The 18,016-nt window shown below is 42.3% G+C and overlaps 1 protein-coding gene across 9 annotated transcripts in view; it reads right to left on the bottom strand.

Annotated features, from left to right (window-relative positions):
* The window catches only part of ACACA (acetyl-CoA carboxylase alpha), a 281,626-nt gene that overhangs the window by 232,827 nt on the left and 30,783 nt on the right, over positions 1–18,016 (bottom strand). The window contains exon 1 of one of the 9 annotated variants that reach the window (XM_004434831.3): positions 14,348–14,485. The exons of 4 other annotated variants lie outside the window; for them this stretch is intronic. The gene's annotated coding sequence lies outside the window, so the exon portion shown is untranslated. Of the gene's footprint in view, positions 1–13,637; positions 13,698–14,342; positions 14,486–18,016 lie in introns of those variants that run through there. 4 more of the 9 variants (XM_087440851.1, XM_087440853.1, XM_087440852.1 and 1 more) reach the window with 4 other exon arrangements.

Raw genomic sequence — 18,016 nt, 5'->3', positions numbered from 1 at the left:
GGTGGGGGTCGGCACAAGGGGTGAAGGGAGTCATATATATGGTGATGGACAAACAAAAATGTACAACCCAAAATTTCACAATGTTAGAAACCATTAAAACATCAATAAAAAAAAAAAAAAAAAAAAAACCTGTCCTCCAAATACTGGGGATCTGTGCCCTAATCACTAATTGCTGCACTCAGAGGTGCAGACAGAGAGGCAGGCAGCCATTATTTTAGCACCTCCCCACATTGTTGCGAGTCCCTCCCCTTCCGGCTGAAGTGACTACCAGGGGACTTAAAGGATCAGAGCCTTTTTACCTCCCCATCATTTTTCTCTTTTTCCCTTTTTGAGAGCTAGACATTAAACACTATTACATTCAAGAACTACTGCACATACAGGTAAAAATTAGAAAGTGACTGAGCATGCCCAAGGAAAGACTCAGAAAAGACCTGAGAAGACCTTAAGTTTATGCCTCAGGCTGACTCTCAGCACAGTAACAGTCCAAAAAACAACAATGACAATAAAAAACATCAAACTCTGGAAAGGAAGAGAATCTGATTTCCAGAGTTACCACATTATTAGATTCAATTGTCCAGTTTTCAACAAAAAATCAAAATGCATAGGAAAAAAAGGGAAAGTATAGGCCATTCAAAGGAAAAAATTAAATCAACAAAAACTTGTCTCAAAAAAATACCTGATGGCAGACATACCAGACAAAGCTGTTAAAACAACTGTCTAAAAGATATTCAAAGAACTAAAGGAATATGTGGAGAAGTCAAGAAAATAATGTCTGAACAAAATGGAAATATCAATAAAGAAACAGAAAACCTAAAAAGAAATTCTGGAGCTGAAAAATATAATTACTAAAATGAAAAATTCACTAGGGTATTCAAAGGCAGATTTGAGCAAGCAGAAGAAAGAATCAGCGGGCCAGCCCTGTGGCCTACTTGTTAAGTTCAGCACGCTCTACTTTGGCAGCCCAGGTTCACAGGTGCAGATCTGGGGTGTGGACCTACAGCACTCAACAGCCATGCTGTGGCAGCAACCCACATACAAAACAGAGGAAGACTGGGACAGAGTTTAGCTCTGGGCGAATCTTGCTCAAGCCAAAAAAAAAGAATCAGCGAACTTTAAGATAGCACACGGAAATTACCAAGTGTGAGAAACAGAAAGAAAACAGATTGAAGAAAAGTGAACAGAGACTAAAGTTATCTGTGGGACACCATCAAGCAGACCAACATATGCATTACGAGAGTTTCAGAAGGAGAAGAGAGAAAGGAACAGCCAGAATATTTGAAGAAATAATGGCTGAAAACTTCCCAAATTTGATAAAAGACATGAATATAAACATCCCAGAAGCTCAACAAACTCCAAGTGAGATGAACTCAAAGAGACCCACACAGACACACATTATAATCAAACGTTCAAAAGCCACAGACAAAGAGAGAATCTTGAAAGCAGCAAAAGAAAAATGACTTGTCACATACAATAAATCCTCAATAAGATTTTAAGTAGATTTCTCATTAGAAACTTTGGAGGCTAGAAGTCAGTGGGTTGATATATTCCATGTGCTAAAAGAAAAAAACTGTCAACCAAGAATCCTATATCTGGCAAAAATGTCCTTCAAAAGAGAGGGAGAAATTAAGACACTCCCAGGTACACAAAGGCTAATGGAGTTCTTTACTATTAGACCTCCCTGCAAGAAATGCTCAAGGGAGTCTGGCAAGGTGAAATGAAAGGACACAAGACAGTAACTTGAAGCCATATAGAAAATAAAGATCTCAATAAAGGTAAACACATGGATAATTATAAAAACTAGTATTATTGTAATAATGATTTGTAACTGTATTTTTTGTTTTCTACATGATTTAAGAGATTAATACATTTAAGGAAAAGAATTATTAGTCTAAAATCCAGTATTATCGTAACTCAAGTCTGTTAAGTCTTAAAACATCCAAATATTGTTTTCAACAAAATTTAAGAGACTAATGCATTTAAAAGAATTATTAGTTTATGTTTTGGGGGACACAATGTATAAAGGTGAAATTTTGTGACATCAACAATTAAAAGGGTAGGAACAGACCTGTAAAGGAGCAGAGTTTTGGTATGTTATTGAAGAGAAGCAGATATAAATTCAAATTATGGTGTTATAATTTTAGGATGTTAAATGTAATCCCTACGGTAACCACAAAGAAAACAGCTATAGAATATACACAAAAGGAAATGAGAAAGGAATTTAAACATTTCACTACAAAAAAATTGACTAAACAACAAAAAAAACAGTAATGCAGGAAATGACAAAAAAGCTATAAGGTATACAGAAAACAAATAGCAAAATGAAGTAACAAAAAGCGAGTGAGGTGGCTACAGTAGTATCAGACAAAATAGACTTTAAACGAAAAAAGTTACAAGAGACAAAGAAGGAGATTATATATTAATAAAAGGTTCAATATAGCAAGAAGAAATAATTATAAACATTTATGCACCTAATGACAGACCATCAAAATATACACAGCAAAAACTGATAGACTTAAAGGGAGAAACAGACAGTTATACAATAATAGTTGGAGACTTCAATACTCCACTCACAATAATGGATAGAACAACCAGAGAGAGGTAAGTAAGTAAAGAGAGGAATTAAACACCACAATAGACCAACTAGATCTAACAGACATATACAGAACATTCTACCCGACAAAAAGAGCATACATTCTTCTCCAGTGAACAGAGGATATTTTCCAGGACAGACCATATGTTAGGCCACAAATTAAGTCTCAACAGATTTTAAAAGATAGATATCAGGGGCCGGCCCTGTGGCTTGGTGGTGGAGTGCGCGCTCTGCAATGCTGGTGGCCCGGGTTCGGATCCCGGGTGCGCATCAAGGCACCACTTCTCCGTCCATCCTGAGGCCGAGTCCCACATACAGCAACTAGAGGGATGTGCAGCTATGACGTACAACTATCTACTGGGGCTTTGGGGGGAAAAAATAAAATAAATAAAATCTTTAAAAAAAAAAAAATAAATAAATAAAAATAAATTAAAAAAAGATAGATATCATACAAAGTATCTTCTCTGACCAAATGGGATGAAGTTAGAAATCAATAACAAAAGGAAAACTGGGGAAAATTGTGGAAATTAAACAACACACTTTGAAATAACAAATGGATCAACGAAGAAGTCACAAGGGAAATTAGAAAATACTTAAGAGACAAATGAAAATGAAAACATAACATACCAAAACTTATGGGATACAGTGAAAGTGGAGCTAAGGGGGAAATTTACAGCTATAAACACTTACATAAAAAACAAGAAAGATTTCATCAACAATCCAAAGAGGCTTATGCACCCCTATGTTCACTGCAGCATTATTCACTATAGCCAAGAAGTGGAAGCAATCCAAGTGTCCATCAACTGATGACTGGACAAAGAAGATGGGGTAGGGCCGGCCCCATGGCTTAGCGGTTAAGTGCGCGCGCTCCACTACTGGTGGCCCGGGTTCGGATCCCGGGCACACACTGACGCACCGCTTCTCTGGCCATGCTGAGGCCGCGTCCCACATATAGCAACTAGAAGGATGTGCAACTATGACGTACAACTATCTACTGGGGCTTTGGGGAAAAAAAGGAGGAGGATTGGCAATAGATGTTAGCTCAGAGCTGGTCTTCCTCAGCAAAAACAGGAGGATTAGCATGGATGTTAGTTCAGGGCTGATCTTCCTCACAAAAAAAAAAAAAAAAGAAGAAGAAGATGGGGTATATATATACACAATGGAATACTACTCAGCCATAAAAAAAGACAAAATCATCCCATTCACAACAAGATGGATGGACCATGAAGGTATTATGTCAAGCGAAATAAGCCAGACAGAGAAAGACAAACACTGTATGACTTCATTCATATGTGGAAGATAAACTAACACACGGACAAAGAGAACAGTTTGGTGGTTAGCAGAGGGGAAGGGGAATGAGGAGTGGGCACAAGGGGTGAAGGGGCACATTTATACGGTGACTGACAAATAATAATGTACAACTGAAATTTCACAATGTTATAAACTGTTATGACATACATACATACATACATACATACATAAATAAATAAAAATCCCAATGATGTTTTTTGCAGAAATAGAAAAACCCAGGGGCTGGCCCCGTGACGTAGCGGTTAAGTGCTGGCAACCCGGGCTCGGATCCCAGGCGCACACCGATGCACCGCTTGTCAGGCCATGCTGTGGTGGCATCCCATATAAAGTGGAGGAAGATGGGTGCGGATGTTAGCTCAGGGCCAGTCTTCCTCAGCAAAAAAAAAAAAGAGGAGGATTGGCATGGATGTTAGCTCAGGGCTGACCTTCCCCACAAAAAAAGAAAAAAAAAAAACCCATCCTAAAATTTATATGGAATCTCAAGGGATCCTGAATAGCCAAAACAATCTTGAAAAAGAAGAACAAAACTGGAGAACTCATGCTTCCTGATTTCAAAACTTCTACAAAGCTACAGTAATCGAAACAGTGTTGTACTGGCATAAAGACCAATGAAATAGCCCAAAAATAAGCCCTTGCATATATGGTCAAATGATATTTGACAAGGGTGCTAAGATCATTTAATGGGGAAAAGACAGCCTTTTCAACAAATGGTGCTGGGAAAACTGAAGCTCCACACGCAAACAAATGAAGTTGGACCCTTACCTAACACCATATACAAAAATTAACTTGATATGGATCAAGAACCTAAATGTAAGACCTCAAACAATACAACTCTTGGAAGAAAACATGGAACAAAAGCTCCACAACATCAGATTTGGCAAAGATTTCTTGGATGTGACACCAAGAGTACAGGTAGCAAAAGAAAAAATAGACAAATTGGACCTCATGAAAATTTAAAAATTTTGCACATCAAAAGATACTCTACAGAGTAAAAAGGCAACCCAAAGAATGGGAAAAAATATGTGCAAATCATATATTTGATAAGGGATTAATATCCAGAATAGAGAGAGAACTCCTAAAACTCAACGACAACAACAAAAAAACCCCAATTCAAAAATGGGCAAAGGACTTGAATAAACATTTCTCCAAAAAAGATACATGAATGGCCAATAAGCACAATATCAATATGCTCAACCACTAATCATTAGAGAAATGAAAATCAAAACTACAAAGAGATACCACCCCACAGCCATTAAGATGGCTACTATCAAAAAAAGAGAAAATAAGTGTTGGTGAGGATGTGGAGAAATGGGAACCCTTGGACACTGTTGGTGGGAATGTAAACTGGCACAGCCGCTGTGGTTAACAGTATGGTGGTTCCTCAAAAAAATAAAAACAGGGGCTGGCCCAGTGGTGTAGTGGTTAAGTTCACGTGCTCCGCTTCGGCGGCCCAGGGTTCGCAGGTTCCGATCCCGGGCGCGGACATACACATCGCTTATCAAGCCATGCTGTGGCAGGTGTCCCACACATAAAGTAGAGGAAGATGGGCACCGATGTTAGCCCACAATCCTCCTCAGCAAAAAGAGGAGGATTGGCAACAGATGTTAGCTCAGGGCTAATCTTTCTCACCAAAAAAATAAAATAAAAATAAAAATAGAATTACCATATGATCCAGCAATTCCACTTCTGGGTATATACCCCCAAAAATTGAACACAAGATCTTGAAGAGATATTTGTACACCCGTGTTCATAGCACCCGTATTCACAATAGCTAAAATATGGAAAAAACCCAAGTATGCATTGACAGAAGAATGGATAAACAAAATGTGGTATAAAAGTACAATGGAACATTATTCAGCTTTAAAAAGGAAGGAAATTCTGCAATATGCTACAACATAGATGAACCTTGAGGACATTACGCTAAGTGAAATAAGTCAGTCACAAAAAGACAATTAGAGTATGATTCCACTTACATGAGGTACTTAGAGTAGTCAAAATCATAGAGATAGAAAGTAGAATGGTGATTGCCAGGGGTTGGGGGGAGGGGAAAAAGGGGAGTTATTGTGTAATGAGTATAGAGGTTCAGTTTTACAACATGAAAAAAGTTCTGGAGATGAATGGTAGTGATGGTTGCACATTATGAATGTATTTAATACTGGACTTTACATTTTTAAACAGTTAAGATGATAAATTTTATGTTATATGTATTTTACCACAAGAAAACTCTAAAAAAACAAATCACCTCACAGATTACATAATAATTATAAAGAGGAATAGGTATTTTTACCATGGAGAAATATGGTGGACACCATCTTAACTGAGTGTTCATACTAAACATCACCAATATTAAGACAAACTGACATCAGTTGCCTCCTGATGTGATGCACTTAGAAGTATACGATACTATGTATGTAGTATTTTTGACAAAAATGGTTAACTTCAGTCTAATAATGATGAAACAATCAGACAAATCCAGATTGTAGGAACTTTTACAAGACAACTGACCTGGACTCTTTAAAAATGTCAATGAAAGATAAATGCCATGAAAGACAAGAATGGGTAGGGTAACTGTTCTACATCAAGGAGACTAACTAAATACATCTGAGAACTAAGTGTAATAAATGATTCTTGACTGGATCATGAATTAAAACATATGCAGTTATAAAGGACATTACTGGGACAAGTAATAAAACTCAAAATGGACTATATATTAGATATTGTATGAATGTTAAGTTTGGGGCATCTAAAATGCTAAGTGGTTAAATAGGAGAATGTCCCTAGTTCTTAGGAGAAACATGCAGAAATATATAGGGGTCAAGTGTCATGAGGTCTGCAACTTACTTTGAAACTATTCAGAAAAAATATATATGTATATGTACACACACATATACATATACATATATGAGAGAGAGAAAGCAAACGTGGCAAAATGTTAAAAACTGGTGAATCTAGGTCAACGGTACATAGTATTTCGTTTTTTTTAATTTTTATTTATTTATTTTTTCCCCCAAAGCCCCAGTAGATAGTTGTATGTCATAGTTGCACATCCTTCTAGTTGCTGTATGTGGGACGCGGCCTCAGCATGGCCGGAGAAGCGGCGCATCGGTGTGCGCCCAGGATCCGAACCCGGGCCGCAAGCAGCGGAGCGCGCGCACTTAACCGCTAAGCCACGGGCCGGCCCGGTACATAGTATTTACTTCACTGTTCTTTGTAGGCTCAAAATTTTTCAAAATGAAAAGTTGGAAAAAATGTTTACCTCCCATGCACTCTTTCTCAAGAAGCCACTGGAGAATATCCTCCACCAAAATGAGAGAATAAATCAATAATGGGGAAACGTGGGAAATAATTTCTCCACAGCAGAAGAGAAATAAAGGGAACCCTCAGGATGACGGTGAAGAGTAAGCTGAAGATGGCAGCAGTGTACCAGACACAGGTGGCAAGCAATTGAGGCTGGAGCCAGTCAGAAGAGTCTGAGAGAGATTTTAGAGAAAATAAAAATTAATAGAAGAGCTGATCATCTCACTGTTCAGAGAGATTTAGAAAACTGGTGAAGAGTGAGGCTGAATGAATGACAAATACGTAGAAAACTAAACAAACAAAAATCAAGACCATTATTAACTCTAAGCAAAGAGTTGTGCAGGAAAGAAATCATGGGATATTATGCAACTAAATTCTGTACGCATAGGATTTACACATTCATAATAATGTAAAGACTGAATATTGATATAAATACCATAACTCGACTAGATAGTTGGTTGGGGAGTGGGTGGAAAAGGCAAAGGTGAAAAGTGAGGGTTGGGCCCGCCCCGTGGCTTGGCAGTTGGGTGCGCGCGCTCCGCTGCTGGCAGCCAGGGTTCGGATCCCGGGCACGCGCCCACACACCGCTTCTCCAGCCAAGCTGAGGCCGCGTCCCACATACAGCGACTGGAAGGATGTGCAACTGTGACGTACAACTATCTACTGGGGCTTTGGGGGAAAAATAAATAAATAAAATTAAAAAAAAAAAGAAAAGTGAGGGTAAGGAGAGGAAACAGAGCCAAAACCTCATCTTCCACAGTAGGACATCAATAGGTAATGCCTAAAAATGAAAAATCAAGACGAAGACAAGTATGCTATTTACAGACAAAAGGGTATAATAATAAATGTATCAGTTCAAATAAATGAAAGTGGGAAGGGGCTAAGGGTGACTGTTTTGTTGTAACAAACTTGGTGGAATAATATGATTTTTTAAACTACGTGCATGTATAACTTGGATGAAAATAAAAATGTAAAAGGTTCATCCCATAATGTTTTTTTGTGTGTGAGGAAAATCAGCCCTGAGCTAACATCCATGCCAATCCTCCTCTTTTTGCTGAGGAAGACTGGCCCTGAGCTAACATCCGTGCCCATCTTCCTCCACTTTATGTGGGACGCTGCCACAGCACGGCCTGATGAGCGGTGTGCATCAGTGCGGGCCGGGGATCCGAACCCGGGCCGCCAACAGCAGAGGGCGCACTTAACCGCTATGCCACGGGGCCAGCCCCATCATCCGATAATGTTAAGTGAAGAAACCAAAGGTGAAAAATGTGTCTAAAGTATATATAATTTGTATAAAAAAATTGGAAAAGTGGGGAGAGAATATATGAGCATTTGTTTGAATATCAATAAAATCTTTGGTAATTATTAAGAAATCAAGAACTTTAAAATTAATATTTCTGATAATTACTGTTAAGAAATTATAATAAGAAATTAATAACACTGCTTGCCTCTGGTGAGGGGAATTGAGTGGCTGCAAGATAGGACGGAAAATGTCACTGTACACACGTACATTTAAAATTTTGAACTACATGAATGTATTACTTATGTATTAGCAACTGAAGATTTTCAACATTTAATAAAAAGCTTTACCCAATTAATTCCATGTCACTCTGATCCCTTATCTCCTATCTGCCTGAGTATTTAAGTAGACAAGTGGCATGTCATTCATTTATTAATATGCGTTACTGTGTAACTGACGCTGTTATCTCCTCAGGGAAGATGGGAAAAGTTATTATCTCCTTCAATTGTTTTAGATCTACCACCCCCAGCACTTCACAGTGCTGTGTAAATATTAGGCTTTTGTAGGCTGAGTGTTTCATAGGAACTCAAACAAACATTTGAGTTACAAAACTAAGAGCGTCTATTTCAAATATTATTCCCTAGAAACATTTAGAGGCCTCCAGGTAAAAAGCCATTTTGTGAATCCAAAAAGCTCTGGGATTATGAATCAATTCCTCCTCATAATCTTATTTCATAGAACAGCATTTAGAAAAAGCTAGAGCCATCATTCAGGTGTGTCAGTTACCTTCCAAAGAGTCTCAAGGATAAGAACAATTTCTTCTTTGAAGAAATATTGCTTGATTTTTTTTTTTGCCCCCAAGTCCTCAGCATGTATTAAGGCATTGTACTTTACATTACCTGGCAGAGACGTGGAGCTGGGGAAATTTACAGGTTAAAGGAGAAATTCCTAATCCTCTTGAAGTTACATCTTATGTGGTTTTGGGAAACAGTTTCAAGTTGAAAATAATAAAGAACTCTCAAAAATTAGTTGCCCCATGATGCATTAGGTCAGAGGATGAACTGGCTATAGCTGGAAGTTTTCAACAGGAGTATCAGATAAAATATTCTCATATTGAGTGGAAAATTAGACTAGAAAATTCCTGAAGTACATTTCAATAGTAAAAGTTTCTTGGATTTTATAAGATGGAATCAAAGGGAAATTAAACAGTTTGCCTTGTCAGAGAGTCAGGAATACCACTAAATACCACAAAATACAAACAACACAGCTATCTATCCTTTTGGTGCTAATCAACTAATTACTCTCATTAGACTTAAAAACTAATCAAGCTCCCATCAACCTACTATCCCCTCAACTTAGCACGTGTGTAAATGCATACATATACCTGTGTGCCAACTTACATGACTAAGGATAGATTTGAAAGCTGTCTACAAAACAGAGGGTAATTTTTAGGAACTTCATTAGTGAGTGTACTCTCTCTTTCTTTCTTTTTTTTTTTTTTTGGTGAAGAAGATTGGCCCTGAGCTAACATCCGTTGCCAATCTTCCTCTTTTTGCTGAGGAAGATTAGCCCTAGCCCTGAGCAAACATCCGTGCCTATCTTCCTCTATTTTGTATGTGGGATGCCGCCACAGCACGGCTCAATGAGCAGTGCATAGGTCCATGCCCGGGATCCAAACCTGTGAACCCCAGGCTGCTGAACGAAGTGGAGCATGCAAACTTAACCACTACGCCACCAGGCCGGCCCCCTGTACTCTCTATTTCTATCACAGGATAGCCAAAGATTCATAAATGAGACCTTACACTTCTTGAAAAAGATTATCTAAAATTGAGTCTGCTTTTCAAACTTAACTCTATGAATTCATTCAGAATTTTCAAACTTTGTGTTATCCTTTCAAAAATGATTTATACAAGCTTATTCTGTCTGGGATGGCCAGTTTATAACTAGTACTGCCATGCAACTTCAATCCCTGATGTCATGTGGTGGTAAACATTACTGTGGTTCCTTATATAAAGGAGAGTGAGTATAGCATGCTAAAAGGAGAGGATGAGCCTAAGTCCCAAGTAACATCATTGGAAGGCCGAATCAATTGGGGCCACCGAGCTTTGGGTAAGGCACTTAAAGTCTCTTGTTGTTGAAGCCACTTTTCTCTTGCTTCCTTAAATATCCTGAGACTAGAGGCCGGCCCGGTGGTACAAGCGGTTAAGTGCACGCGCTCCACTGCAGCGGCCCAGGGTTCACCGGTTTGGATCCTGGGCGCACACCGACGCACTGCTTGTTAAGCCATGCTGTGGCAGCATGCCATATAAAGTAGAGGAAGATGGGCACAGATGTTAGCCCAGGGCTGGTCCTCCTCAGCAAAAAAGAGGAGGATTGGCATTGGATGTTAGCTCAGGGCCAGTGCTCCTCACACACACACAAAAAATATCCTGAGACTAAATGGATTTTTTTTTTTTTTTTTTTGCTGGGAAAGACTCACCCTGAGCTAACATCTGTTGACAATTTTCCTCTCTTTTTTTTTCCCCTCCCCAAAGCCCCAGTACATAGTTGTATATTCTAGTTGCAAGTCCCTCTAGTTCTTCTTTTTTTTTTTTGAGGAAGATTGACTCTGCACTAACATCTGTTGCCAATCTTCCTCTTTTTTCTTTTGTCTCCCCAAAGCCCCAGTACATAGTTATACATCATAGTTGTAGAGTTGTAGCTCTTCTACGTGGGACGCTGCCTCAGCACAGCTTGATGGGCCGTGAGTACGTCCGTGCCCAGGATCTGAAGCGGTGAACCCCAGGCCGTGGAAGCAGAACACACGAACTTAACTTCTATGCCACCAGGCCGGCCCCCTCTTCTAGTTCTTCTATGTGAGCTGCCACCACAGCATGGCTACTGACAGACAAGTGGTGTGATTCCCGGCACAGGAATGGAAGCCGGCCACTGAAGCAGCGTGTGCCGAACTTTAACCACTGGGCCATCAGGGCTGGCTCTAGATGGCTTTACAGTAGCTTGAATAAATAACAAATTGATAAAAGAGAACTGTATCATTAGAGCATACCTACTAAAATTAACCGGTTCAACTCATAAGAACCTATGCCCTATCAGTCAGATTCATATTCTTTGTGTGAGTGCCATGTCCTTATGACATTATTTGTCACAATTTCCCATCTATTTAATATCATCTTCACATAGTCCATTAGATCAAGTAAAGTAGTGAATAGTCACTAAATTGTAAAATTAATGAAACAAACAAAAAACTAGCTAAGCAATAATCTGTTAAAGTAGAAGATCAATAAGAACTTCCTTTAAAAATGTTAGTCACCTAGGGGCCGGCGTAGTGGTTAAGGGCACGTGCTCCACTTTGGCGGCCCGGAGTTTGCAGGTTCGGATCCCGGGCACGCATTGATGCACCGTGTGTCAAGCCATGCTGTGGCGGCGTCCCATATAAAGTAGAGGAAGATGGGCACGGATGTTAGCCTAGGGCCAATCTTCCTCAGAATAAAGAGGAGGATTGGCATCAGATGTTAGCTCAGTGCTAACCTTCCTTACACACAAAAAAAATGTTAGTCACCTCAATAGTTACAGAAATTTTTTTTGCCAACAAGTCTTTAGTGTTCATTCACCTCTATAATCTTATGGTTTTAAGGATTTGGAAATTATGCTTGATGCATAGAAGAACATGTTAGATAATGACACAATGACCTTTTTTTCTGAATTATAAAAAGCCTCCTCCAATTAGAAATACTAAATTCCAAGGTATTACTGCAACAACTTTCATTTTAATTTACTTCTTTCTGCAACCAAGACTATTAGGATATTAGCTATCAAAAAAAATTTTTTTAAAGAAAGAAAACACTAGCCCCAGACCTGTTAAACCAGTTTGTGTGACAGGTAAAAAATCTTCCTAGTCATCGACTGAAAAGGAAATATATAGGATGTTACACAGTGATCTACATCTGAACCTGTTCACAGCCATTTAGAGAGGTCAAGATCAGATGAGAGAGTTCTGAGGCTGGCTTTCACAATGCCAGTTCTTTGACATAGCCTCGTCATCATCTGAACTATAAGTTTATTAAGCCAAATGCCACCATTTCTCAACTTTTCCTCCCATTTTAAAAACAATTACATCTGTATGCTTGATGTATTTCTATTCTGCACTGGTAATTCAAAACAAAACTTCTGCAACACAAATAAACACAGGTGGCTTCATAAATTAAAACTTTGCCTTTGACATCTTTCATATGCCCATTTACAACGTTTGTTAATTATTCTTGGACTCACAACAGTACTTCTGTTATTAGAAATAAGGAAACTGAGGCAAGAGAAGTGGGAAGAGACTTGCTACTCTGCAGCAAGCAGGCACCTATCTGGACACGGCAGCTGCTGTCCTGCTCTATTAGACGACAGTGCTTGCCTCAAAAGTGCCTGTCAGGGCTGGCCCCATTGCCTAGTGGTTATGTTCTGCCCACTCGGCTTCGGTGGTCCAGGTTGGGTGCCCCGGCTCGGACTTATACCACTCCTTGGCGGCCATGCTGTGGCAGCGACCCACATACAAAATAGAGAAAGACTGGCACAGATGTTAGCACAGGGCAAATCTTCTTCAAGCACAAAGAAAAAGATTGGCAACAGATGTTAGCTCAGGGCCAATCTTCCTCAGCAAAAAAAAAAGAAAAAAGAAAAAAAGTGCCTGTCAAATAGGCAGCACAGAAATCCTCTCATCACAGATATCTAAGGCATCCCCACCAAGAAGCTAGAGGCAAATCAGAGAATTCCTATCTCCCAGGAAGGAAAAACTATGTAACTAAAGTAAGCAGCTTCTTAAGTTGCATTATGGGCTGGAGGAAAAAAAAATGAATGAAAAGGAAGAGAGATTCAAGAGGGACCAACTTCTCAAACTGAAGACCAGGTTATTAGGCTTACTCCACACATTGGGAAATTACTGAAACAGTGCTTAAGTAGAAAAGGGAATCAGTAAGTCCTAGGGTCTTTTGATTTCAGTCTTAAAACTTAAACCCCCAAACAAAAATGTCTGAAATTAATGTATTTCCCCTACCTGAGCAATTATATTCTTACATGCTTCCATAAAACCCACAAGGCCTACATGGAGTCCTTGATATTTAGAGTTGACTCCAAGTGTCCACTAGTGTCTACTTTCCCCTGTCCAAATCCAAAAATAATGTTGGCGCTGACCCGGGTAAGACCTACACGCACCTTTTCCTCTGAAATCATTAGCCTCGCATCACCTTCTGACGTCCTATCTCCAATAGCTTCCCTTGATCAGTATGGCGAACTCCCCTGAGAGTAACAACAGGCACGGACATTTACTACATCCCTCACAGAAGACATAATCAAACCCTGGGAGCAGGAACTGGCAAGGGACAACTCGCCTGGCTCTGCCTCCCATCACGATACAAAGACACAGCGAGAGCAAGAGAAGCCCACCCAGGTCTCTGCACCTCGCACCTCACTCTTGCAAGAGAGAGGAAGACTTCAATGCAAGTGGACCCAGCCCTCAATCCCCCTCCCATGTGGGTCTCCTCTCCCGAGCGCAGGGTCGCACTGGAGAAAGGGACTGGAAGGAAGCAGACCACGCCGGGGCTGAGGCGGGAGGAGGGGGGGAGGCAAGCTCTGGGCAGACACCCTAGCCCCTTCCTAGAGGCCCTGGGCTGTACCCCTTCCAGTTCCAGAGTGTGAGCGCCCATCCCCCGCGACCCCAGGCCCCTCCACGTCTCCCCAGAGGGGAACTCAAGACCCCAAAGCTGCGGGGAGGGCAGGGCTGCCTGGCACCGGGTCCGGATGGGATGGAGCCCGGCCGCGTGCGAGCGGAAGATGGGAGGCGGCTCCCCGCTGCCGCCGCCCCTCCCCGGGCCCCAGCCTCTCCAGGTTCCCGATCACAGGCTCTGGGGCGGCCCTCACCTCACCTCAGGGCGGCGGCGTCCTCGGTCCGGGGGTCCCGGAGCCCCTGCGCGGAGGCGGTGCTGGACTGGAGGAGATGCCGGCAGCTCCGGCGATGGCTGACAGGCGCGCAGCACCAGGCCAGCCCGGCACACGGGGAAGGGGCGGGGCTTCCCGGGAGCAGGCCCCGCCCCCGCCCCGCCCCGCCCCTGCCTCCCACCTCAGCCCTCAAGCCCCATGAGGTGACTACGTCCGGGGTTACCCGAGGACGTTCACCTCCGACCCCGCTCCCAGCTGCGGCACGGTCTGGCGGCTGTGAGGCGAGGGGCCGAACGGCAGCCAATGGGAGGGCGGCGCGGGGCGGGGCGACGTGAGGCGATGCGGATGGTCCGAGCGCCGCTCTGCCATTCGGGGCCGAGCGGCGAGAGGGCGGGCGGGTCCCAGGCGGTCGCGGCGCCCACCGGCCCGGCCCGGCATTACCCGCCCTATCTGCCGGGGGCGGGTGCAGGGCCGGCCAGCTGGCTCCCCCTCCCGGCGGACAGGGGTGTGGGGGAAATGGCCCACATGCACCTCCCTTCAGGGAGAGAGGCGCCTGGCCCGCGGAAAGTGAAAGGCCGGGGTAGCCGCCTTGTAGCGCGGGAAGGGAGCCCAAACCAGGGAGGACTGAGAGGGGTAGGCGGTGTGCGGGCCTCAATAAGGACCTTATCGTGTTCAACCCTAACACCCTGAAGAGGTGGGTATTGCACCCACGAGTTACCCAGCGTCACACAGGCTGGTTTCCAAGTTAGTGCGGGGTAACTAACCCCTATTCTGGAACAGCTAACCCCTCCCTTGGCTTGCTCCTCAGCCCCAAAGCAGCCCACCCCAAAAGAGTCTGAGATGCTGGATCTTGGAGCATTGAGGGGAAGCCTCAGTAAAGGACGCTCAGTCAGAAGGGCAGCGTGCCAAAGGACAACCGTCTTTTCTGCCTGCCTTGAGGAGAGAAAATAGACGGCAGTAAATTCCTAACATCTTGGATCGGAGCGTGCTTCCCAACCTCCACTGTGCTTACACCAAGCCTTTGCGAAGAAGCCAACCAATTTCTCTAGTTTTGCCGTTATTTCATAGCAAGACTTTCATGGTGACTGTATTGAAAATCAGTAGTAACTAGAAAGAGTCCCAACATAGAATACAACTATTGGTCGACAGAGAGAGAAAATGGGAGAAAATTGCACTTCAGAAGAACGAGGGGAGTTTAACCCCTTGCAGGAATTTAATGGAGCACCCAGAGTACTTTTCTCATCCTTACACAGCACAAGCTTGTGTAAGGATGACAATTTGGATGACAAATTTGGATGATAAGGATGATGATTTGGTGAGAAGAAGTTCTATGCCAGAGGGCAAAAACTGAATAGGGTGGAAATACACACCTGAGGTCAGAAGGTCTTGGGTGGAAGCGGAGGCAGGAAGATAAGAAGATTGGTCAACAAGGAACAGTATTCATCTAGGAACCCTCATAAAACCACTAGGTGGTGGCTTCTCCAAGAGTTTACTAACCTACTTTAAAATAATAGGGACTGGAAACAGAAATTTAGAAAGAATGTGTGGACTTTACAGAGCAGTGATCCATATTTCACATGAACTTTGTCATCGGAAGCATATGTCAGCTGAACAAAGATAGGAAAATCAGAACTTAATTGAGCACAACTTCCTGGTTTAACAAGATGTTTGACTTGACTGACTGGAAACAAAAAGGCCTGGGAAGAAGGAAACTTTGCTTCTCCCTAATGGTGCTCTCTAAAGCTGGCATGAAGGAAGTGTCTTTGGAAAGAACTAAATATCTTGAGGTTGCCTCTCTTATTTTTCATCTACCTTTCCTAGTTCCTATTAAGTAATAAGAACTCTGGCCTCAAGACTCTTTCTTAATGGTGTTGCTGTTTATGAACCTTAGGAACGCTGCAAAACCAGGAGGTTGGGCCAGCCCCAGTGGCCTAGTGGTTAAGTTCGGCACACTCTGTGTCAGCAGCCCAGGTTGGGTTCCCAGGCGCAGACCTACACCACTCGTGTGTCAGTCACCGTGTTGTGGTGGTGGCTCACATACAAAAAAAAACGGGGAAGACTGGCAGCAGATGTTAGCTCAGGGCAAATCTTCCTCAGAAAAAAAAAAAAAAAAAAAAAACCAGGAGGTTACCCTCAAAAACTGTCCTTATGTGAAACTTCAGCAAGCCCTTACATGTCCTTCTTTTGACTTCACTGAATATTTGAAGTAATTGAGCTCTCTAAAGAACTAGCCAAGGAAAGGCCTAATGAAAGAGCTATGGTGAAAGAAAACGAAGGATGAGTTAGGATACATCAAAACCACTTACATAGCATCTAATAATCTAATTGTTATCATCAAATGTTAAGTGCTAGGCAGAGAATAGGCAGAGATCTGTGTCCTTAAGACAATACACCTGGAATTGCAACAACTCCTAAGTGTTATGTTGTTTCGTGCATGCCACAACCTGCCCATCTCTTCTGTCGGCTTTTTAGAGCTGTTCCATGAGTTCTTGCTCCACAAGCCGTGATATCTGTAAGAAGCAGTGGAGGAGAGCCAAAGGGTGGAGAGATCTTACTATACAAGACTAACAGGTGGAAGAGAAGAGAGTAAGTGGCACATTTCTAAAAGCTGAAACTAGATGGCTGTAATGGGCTGAATTGTGTTCCAAAATTCATATGTTGAAGTCCTAACCCCCAGCACCTGAGAATGTGAGTGTTTTTGGAGATAGGATCTTTAAAGAAGAAATTAAATTAAAATGAGGTCATTAGAGTGGGCTCTAATTCCAAATGACCAGTGTCCTGATAAGGAGAGGAGACTGGCACACAAACACACACAGAGGGAAGACCATCTGTGAATTACAATCGATGAAGCACTTATCAGAACTGTGGCTCTTATGCTAGAGAAGACAGCCATATACAAGCCAAAGGGAGAAGGCTCAGAAGAAACCAACCCTAGCGACACCTTGATCTTGGATTTATAGCCTCCAGAACTGTAAAGAAATAAATTTCTGTTGTGTAAGCCGCTCAGCCTACGGTACTTTATTATGGCAGCCCTAGAAAACTCATACAACGTCCCAAATATCAAATGGCTTCTGGGTTTTTCAAGAAGGTTGTATAAAGGTATCAGGGATTTATCCTGAGCATTCCAGCTACTTTCCAACCTTAAAGATGGCCTCAGGCCGGCCCCGTGGCTTAGCGGTTAAGTGCACGCGCTCTGCGGCTGGCAGCCTGGGTTCGGATCCTGGGCGTGCACCAACACACCGCTTCTCTGGCCATGCTGAGGCCACGTCCCACGTACAGCAACTAGAAGATGACATACAACTATCTACTGGGGCTTGGGGGGGGAGAAAAATAAATAAATAAAATTATTAAAAAAAAAAAAAAAGATGGTCTCTTACCCTACTGTGGGGAACGTAAGAGAAGTCTTTAAGATGATTACAGGGCCGGCCCCGTGGCTTGGTGGTTAAGTGCGCGCGCTCTGATGCTGGTGGCCCAGGTTCGGATCCCGGGTGCGCACCGAGGCACTGCTTCTCTGTCCATCCTGAGGCCGAGTCCCACATGCAGCAACTAGAAGGATGTGCAGCTATGACATACAACTATCTACTGGGGCTTTGGGGGGGAAAATAAATAAAATAAAATCTTTAAAAAAAATAAAAAAAAAAAAAAGATGATTACAG

The sequence above is a fragment of the Ceratotherium simum genome, chromosome 16 (genome assembly GCF_057802395.1).
Source record: "Ceratotherium simum simum isolate JZ-2026a chromosome 16, ASM5780239v1, whole genome shotgun sequence".
Taxonomy (NCBI): domain Eukaryota; kingdom Metazoa; phylum Chordata; class Mammalia; order Perissodactyla; family Rhinocerotidae; genus Ceratotherium; species Ceratotherium simum.
This window is presented reverse-complemented; position numbering and strand designations above follow the sequence as displayed.